Below are 8,540 nucleotides of genomic sequence, written 5' to 3'. Positions count from 1 at the left end.
TTCCTTCCACTTTCTCCGCGGACAGTAAAAACACAACAAGGAGGTTAATCGCGGCGGCGGCGGCGGTGGCGGCGGCGTCCGCCTCCTCCAGGTCCAGGACTGCATATCGATCACGGCCGTCCCGGCCAGGCCCGGGTTCCAGCCCGACGCTGCCCGGAGTTGGCCGAGGCACAGCCGCCCGGGGTGCGGGAAAACTGGAAATTGCTGCAGTCGGCGTCCGACAGGCGGCGCTAGTGTCGAGCTTCTGCATTCCGAGACGCGAGACCGCCCACATTTTTATCAGTGCTGCATATTGTGTATGTGATACATGCCGGACCCCCCGCCACGGGCCGGGACTCGAACCTCTGACCTCTCAGTGAAGTAACTGTGTTGAAACTGACCTTTTCCTCTCTTTCCCGAACCCCTTTGAACACCCCCGAAACTGCTGTGGATTTACTCCGGGTCGAGCGCTCCCACACCGCTTTTCGCTTACTGGGGGTTGTGTGATCATGTCTCTTTATACCCCGTGATGTCGACATGTGAAAGTGACGATTGGGTACTCGACAGTTTTGTGCTCTAGCCTGACATATCTTAGCGTGTGGATAGAAACTTAAGTTCACGTACATTGTGAGTATTCTATTCATTTCTAGCTCTATCTGCTTGTAAATTTATCTGTATTACATTTTGTGTTATACAAAAATTTATTCGTCACTAGATTCTTCTTTAAGGTTAACTATACTTTCTCCTTTATATACGAGAACAAAACATTTCACAAGTATACGTTTAAAATGACCCAGAATCATATTTCTTCATGTCGCGAATAAAAATACTTTTTATGGGATTTTCTTGAGCTATTACTCAAAACAAACTAAAATTGAATAAAAATGTTCTGAAATGTGTACAAAATATATTTTTAAATAATTCCAAAACAGAATGTTTGAATTCATTATAAAAGTTACATTGAAAATAGACGTTTGCCATTATATCCACACAAAATAGCTACACGAATATCTTCATAATTTTTAATACTTTAATATTTATAAAACTCTCTAAAATGATAAAATATCAAAAAGATATTGCTGATTTATATTTCCATTCAAAGCTTATCACAATGTCCTCAAATTCAGCAATACTACCATCCATAAAACAAACTAACTAGAGTAAAAATCTTCTGAAATACATCAAAAATTTATTTTTAAATAATCCCAAAATAAAATGTATGAATTCATAAAAAAATTACAATGAAAATAGACGTTTGCCATTATATCCACACAAAATAGCTACACGAATATCTTCATAATTTTTAATAATTTTGTGTTTATAAAACTCTGTAAAATGATAAAATATCAAAAAAATATTGCTGATTTATAATTCCATTCAAAGCTTATCACAATGTCCTCAAATTCAGCAATATTGCCATCCATAAAACAAACTAAACTAGAGTAAAAATCTTCTGAAATATATAAAAAATATATATTTTTAAATAATTCCGAAACAAAAGGTTTGAATTCACTAAAAAAATTACAGTGAAAATAGACGTTTGCCATTATATCGACACAAAATAGCTGCTCCAAAATCTTCATAATTTTTAATAATTTCGTATTTATAAAACTCTGTAAAATGATGAAATATAAAAGAAAATATTTCTGATTTATAATTCCATTCAAAGCTTATCACAATGTCCTCAAATTCAGCAATACTTCCATCCATAAAACAAACTAAACTAGAGTAAAAATCTTCTGAAATATATAAAAAATATATTTTTAAATAATCCCAAAATAAAATGTTTGAATTCATTAAAAAATTTATAATGAAAATAGACGTTTGCCATTATATCCACACAAAATAGTTACTCCAAAATCTTCATAATTTTTAATAATTTCGTATTTATAAAACTCTGTAAAATGATAAAATATAAAAAAAATATATTGCTGTTTTGTAATTCAATTCAAAGCTTATTACATTGTCCTCAAATTCAACAATACTGCCATCCCTGTAAAAACAATTACTTCTGGGGAAATTCACTCACGTATTTTCAGCTAGTACAGTTAATCCTTTGAGAAAGAGAATATGTTCCATAAGTAATAATTCATTATCCAGAACAAATTCACACAAATTCCTCTATGCAAATTTTTAATTAATTATTTATAATGTCGTTTTTATGTTTATGATAATTTGAAATAAAATGAGATATTAATAATTATCAAAAGATATCGCTGGTTCATAACACGATTGGAAGCGTGTTCAATTATATTCAAATTGAGCAATACTGTCATTCTTATAAAAATAATTCCTTCAGGTAAAATTCACTCACGAGTAACAACCGGGGGTTTTCAACTGGTATCCGTTAATAATTTAACTGTTCCTTGTATATAATTACCTGCCACAAATGTACATAAATGACTATATACATATTTTAATTATATAATATTTTTATATAATTATTTTATTTAAGATAATCAGATATTAAATATGACATAAAAGTTATTATCGATTTACAATGAGATTGGAATCCTATTACTTCGTTCTTAAATGTAGCAACACTGTCATTCACATCTTTAGAATAGGCACCAATTAAAATTGTTTCTGCGAAAGTTTACTCACATACAATTAGGAGGCTTTCAACCAGTAATCGCTACTAATTCATTAAGAAAGAGGAAGTCTTTTGTCATTGTGTGGTTACCTAGCAACATGGTGTTGTGTTATAATGAAATTACGAAGGAAAGTGAATGCAATTCTTATATGATCATTTCTTTTGCTGAAAAAATCTCTGTCTAACACAAACGTACACTTTCATTTGTCGGTTCATTCCATTAAACACAAAAATTGATCAAAGTAAGTCTTATTATGTTCGGATTACATTGGATTTTTGATTATCAATAGACATACTATTATTGTTATACTAAAATTGTTATATTTCTTTTAAACTACTCTCGAACGCAAAAGATCCTACCAACAGTTTATAGAAGTATTTGTACACAGATATAAAGGCGGCATTCTCAGATAGACAAAAACAGCATGACGGATTATGAAAACTTATATTTCCATAAAAGTTCTAAATAAAGTTTCGCAGTACAATTAATACTGTCTTTGAAATCCGTGTGTCATCAGAAAGCAAGATGGAATATAAAAAAAACACAAATTAAATAAAAATTGCAAGAGACACTAAAAAGTAGATAAAATAGATATTAACACTCAAATAACATTAGACGTACAATCGTATTTGGAACAAATGTTATTGAAAGTACAGTCTATGCTATTAAAAATTATGATATTCATATTACATTTTTTCCATTATTTTCCCGCTATCTTTAATAACACTTTTTCATTCTATTTGTACCAAGTGAGGTGAATTCTAAACATGAAGGATAAATTTAAAAAGTTAATCTAATAATTTCCACGAAAAAGGTGTACACACGAATTGAAAGAGACACATAACAAAAATGTATCCGTTATTAGGGAGTTAAAACACTATTTTCGGTGAAAAATCTGTAAATCTGTTCTAAGCAATACAGTTGTAAATCCTGTACACTTCGTCAAATCCGCACACGAAAATCTTTGCACTGAAAATACACAAAAGATCGTTCTAGTAGTTTCGTAAGATCTGAAACATCATGGATTACGTGTAGAAAGAGATGATCTCCATTTTTAAATTGTAACAATTCAATTATTTTTTACCATAAAATGATATGCTGTGATATACGTCACTCGTACATGATTTCTCCGCAAACTGCATTACGAGTTGCAGAATCATTATTTAAAGTTTACTGGACAGTAGATTAGCCTGATTTACATAAATCACGACAGGAGTGTACGTATCATATATACACTACTGTATTATTCTGTGAACAAGGATGAAATATGTGTAAAAAATACAATAAAAAGCACAGATGCTAAAAACTTCAAGAACGACAAAACGTTCATTCAAGAAATCGAATTTAGTTTTGTCACTATCTAAAAGAGATCGAAAAACACGCTTACACAAAATAAGGTGTAAATTAAATTCTAAATAAATCAAGGTTTTTTTTAAGAATATCCACTTTATTATGTTCACAATAAAGCTCTGTAAATTTTATGCCTATATTCTACAGATTGACTCGTGGATATTGGCTACGAACAAAACTTTATACAAATTAGTAATAAAATTATTATATTTCATGTACATCATTCCCTGATAAATTGACTCGTAGATACTGAATATGAACAAAATCCGTCCAATAGTTTAGTAGAAATCGCTGTACACAGACAGACTAGTACTAAAATTATTATATTTCATGTACATCATTCCCTGATAAATTGACTCGTAGATACTGAATATGAACAAAATCCGTCCAATAGTTTAGTAGAAATCGCTGTACACAGACACACTAGTACTAAAATTATTATATTTCATGTACATCATTCCCTGATAAACTGACTCGTCGATACTGAATATGAACAAAATCCGTCCAATAGTTTAGTAGAAATCGCTGTACACAGACAGACTAGTACTAAAATTATTATATTTCATGTACATCATTCCCTGATAAACTGACTCGTAGGTATTGAATATGAACAAAATCCGTCCAATAGTTTAGTAGAAATCGCTGTACACAGACAGACTAGTACTAAAATTATTATATTTCATGTACATCATTCCCTGATAAATTGACTCGTAGATACTGAATATGAACAAAATCCGTCCAATAGTTTAGTAGAAATCGCTGTACACAGACAGACTAGTACTACAATTATTATATTTCATGTACATCATTCCCTGATAAATTGACTCGTAGATACTGAATATGAACAAAATCCGTCCAATAGTTTAGTAGAAATCGCTGTACACAGACAGACTAGTACTACAATTATTATATTTCATGTACATCATTCCCCGATAAATTGACTCGTAGATACTGAATATGAACTAAATCCGTCCAATAGTTTAGTAGAAATCGCTGTACACAGACAGACTAGTACTACAATTATTATATTTCATGTACATCATTCCCTGATAAATTGACTCGTAGATACTGAATATTAACAAAATCCGTCCAATAGTTTAGTAGAAATCGCTGTAGACAGACAGACTAGTACTAAAATTATTATATTTCATGTACATCATTCCCTGATAAATTGACTCGTAGATACTGAATATTAACAAAATCCGTCCAATAGTTTAGTAGAAATCGCTGTAGACAGACAGACTAGTACTAAAATTATTATATTTCATGTACATCATTCCCTGATAAATTGACTCGTAGATACTGAATATTAACAAAATCCGTCCAATAGTTTAGTAGAAATCGCTGTAGACAGACAGACTAGTACTAAAATTATTATATTTCATGTACATCATTCCCTGATAAATTGACTCGTAGATACTGAATATGAACAAAATCCGTCCAATAGTTTAGTAGAAATCGCTGTACACAGACAGACTAGTACTAAAATTATTATATTTCATGTACATACATCATTCAATTCAATTCTTTTATAGTGTTGCAAATTTTTGTCCGTTTTAAGCATATTTCGACATATTACAATATTACACCCAACATCGAAGATAAACGTTATATACAAATATAGGGATAGCCTACTTTTAATCCCCCGTTATTCTTTTACTTGTTTATTTAACGACGCTGTATCAACTACTAGGTTATTTAGCGTCGATGAATTGGTGATAGCGAAATGGTATTTGCCGAGACAAGGCGGAGGATTCGTCATAGATTACCGGACATTCGCCTTACAGTTGGAAAAACTTTAGAAAAAATCAACCAGGTAATCAGCCCAAGCGGGAATCGAGTTCACGCCCAAACACAAACCCTGTTCAGCAGAAACACGCGCTACCGGCTGATTCATGCTGGCAGTTCACCATTCTTTTTATGCTAGAATTGTATCATGAAAAGAAAACGCCTATTGAGTAATTAGCAATTTTGTTATAGGGTGTTTTAAAATATGCACATTACTTTCTAGTCAGTAATTTTGTACATTCTGCGTGCGTCGTGTTTTAAGTAAATACGTTGTTAGAACGAAATCATTCGAACAATTAATTAATTAAATATTATTATGTTATGGAATTTCCAAGTTAATAGAACCCTATTTTACCCGAAGGTATATTAGGGCTGTAATTAAATCATACATATTACAGCCCTGTAGAAATAGTTACATAAAATATATACATAATTATGACATAAAATACACATATTACATTAAATGTTTATGACAATATAAATCATATTTATATTATACAAATACAAAGATATATAAGATAAAAAATATATAATATAGATAAAGTTAAAGGTAACGGTAAACGTAGCCTCTTCACATGCCACGAAGACACTTGGGGTCATGGAGGTAAAGTACCATGCTTCCATGACCTCGGCGTAGAATGAGGTGGTGTGGTTGGCACCACGCTACAACCGTCTTTACCCCAGGGAAATACCCGGTACTCAGTTTGGTGAAAGGCTGAGCGAACGTCGGGGCCGTTCTGGAAGTTTGGCAACGAGGAAGTCTCGTCACCACCCGGGATCAAACCCCAGACTTTCCAGATCGTAGCTATTTGCTCTACCAACTGAGCTAAAATATATAAAGCAGATAATAAAGAATAGGTAAATTAATTTAAAAAAAATATAGAAAGAAATAAAAAGAGAATAATATAGACGCAAATAAAATAAATAAATAAATAGAAAATAAATAAATAGATAAATAAATAAATTGTAAAAACAGTAAAAATTGTAAAATATTGCAAAAATTCTAAAAATCTGTAAAAATGTAATTGTAATATTGTAAAGTTTTGACTTTTTCCACATCTTAAAGCTTCATTGCTCATGTACGATCTATGGAATATAATAAATGAATGAAAAAAATGAAATGAAATACGTACATAAATACTTAAGTTATTAACTAATTAAAAATAAATAAATAAATCCGTAAATATATCAGTAAATAATTAAACAAGCAAGTAAGTGAAAAATAAACGTATAATTGAATAAATAAATAAATAAAAAATAAATAAATATATATATAAGTAAGTAAACAAATAAATAAATAAAATAAATAAATAGGTAAATAAATACGTACAGTAGATAACTGTGTAAGTAAACAACTAATTAAATAATAAATAAATGAATCCGTAAATATATCAGTAAATAATTAAACAAATAAATAAAGAAATTAATAAATAAATAAATAAGTACGTAAATAGATACAGTAAGTAAATAAATTAGTAAATAAATAAGAAATAAATTAATAAAAAAATTGCCAATAAGCAAGGAAATATTAAATAAAAAAATAAGTCAATAAATAGCTTAAGTAAACAAATCTCTGTGCAGATATAAATAGAACACTTAAGAGCAGTTCTTCGATGTCAGAGATGCTGAGGATGCGTATATTCTCGTGAAAAGTTTTTTTTTTTAATTCAGTATGGCTGGACATGGTCTTTATTTACTGTGTAATTAGAAATTAAAAATGCATGCAGTTACATTTTGTAGCATTGCTGCGTATCCCAGACCGAGCATTGGGACGTAAATCCACAACTGAATTATGATTGTTACATTCTTAATAACATAAAGAACGTCATCGTATATTGCAGGTTTTCGAAAAATTTGAGAAGAGAAGTTACGCGTAAAAATAATGTTGTTTTTCGTTTCAACTAAACTTCCACAGTTCTGCGAAGCTCTTACTTTTCTTTACACCCTTATCACAGGGGTAGGAATGTGTTAACGTTTGGGAGATAAGTGTGAATTTCGTCAGCATGGACGACTTGAAAAGAGGGAGGATCTATTAGATCCCTTACCAACAGCTTTCAACCCGTGACAAACCCCGAAACGTTGGATATTTTTATCTGATGACAATGTATAAAAAGTACACGCCATTTTATTCTGTTAATATGTACCAAAATTTTATGGTTCAAAATTTTAAACTTCCCATATCGTGGAGTGGTAATAAAAATTAAATTTCAATGATAATTTTAGGATTATTTTATATCCAACACTTCTGGAGAATTACATAAACAAGTTTACGTAAGTGGAGATAAAATGCTGTATTTTTATTCAGAAAAACTTCCTTTCTAAAGGGGCATTCCTAAAAGTAGATGGGCAAGTGTGTTAAAAATATTGCAGTGTGCGAAATGGCAATTTTGTTATATAAAGAATGGCTGAATAAAAATCTCGTTCAGTCACTAGTCACATTTTTATTCATCACCATTCGAATATAGAACACAACATTCTTAAAATGTACAAATTTTAGTTAGTTATGAAAAGTAAACTTCGGAATATCTATGATAAGACTTTCCTGTGTTAAATTTCAACGTACCTGTTTAAATGCTTCGACCTATTTATAGGTCATCTTCAGAACTGGACGTTGTTGGTCTTGGCGCCACTTGGTACACAGACTACTCAACATACCAATGAACCAACAAGATTTGATTACCCCCTTTGATTTGATTACCTGGTTGGGTTTTTCCGAGGTTTCCCCCACCGAAAAGGCAAATGCCGGGTAATATTTTGGCGAATCCTCGGTCCTCATTTCATCTCACTACATCTCGCCAAAATGTAAAAAAAAAAAAAAAAAATTGTACA

At 31.1% G+C, this 8,540-nt stretch overlaps 1 protein-coding gene across 1 annotated transcript in view; it reads left to right on the top strand.

Moving 5' to 3' along the window:
* Positions 1-206: 206 nt before the first annotated feature.
* The window catches only part of LOC138704372 (neuroligin-4, Y-linked-like), a 1,066,533-nt gene continuing 1,058,199 nt past the window's right edge, over positions 207-8,540 (top strand). The window contains exon 1 of the mRNA XM_069832203.1: positions 207-606. The gene's annotated coding sequence lies outside the window, so the exon portion shown is untranslated. The remainder of the gene's footprint in view (positions 607-8,540) is intronic.

This window comes from Periplaneta americana, chromosome 8, assembly GCF_040183065.1.
Source record: "Periplaneta americana isolate PAMFEO1 chromosome 8, P.americana_PAMFEO1_priV1, whole genome shotgun sequence".
Classification (NCBI taxonomy): Eukaryota; Metazoa; Arthropoda; class Insecta; order Blattodea; family Blattidae; genus Periplaneta; species Periplaneta americana.
Note: the sequence above shows the minus strand (reverse complement) of the source record. Positions and strands in the feature narration are given on the sequence as shown.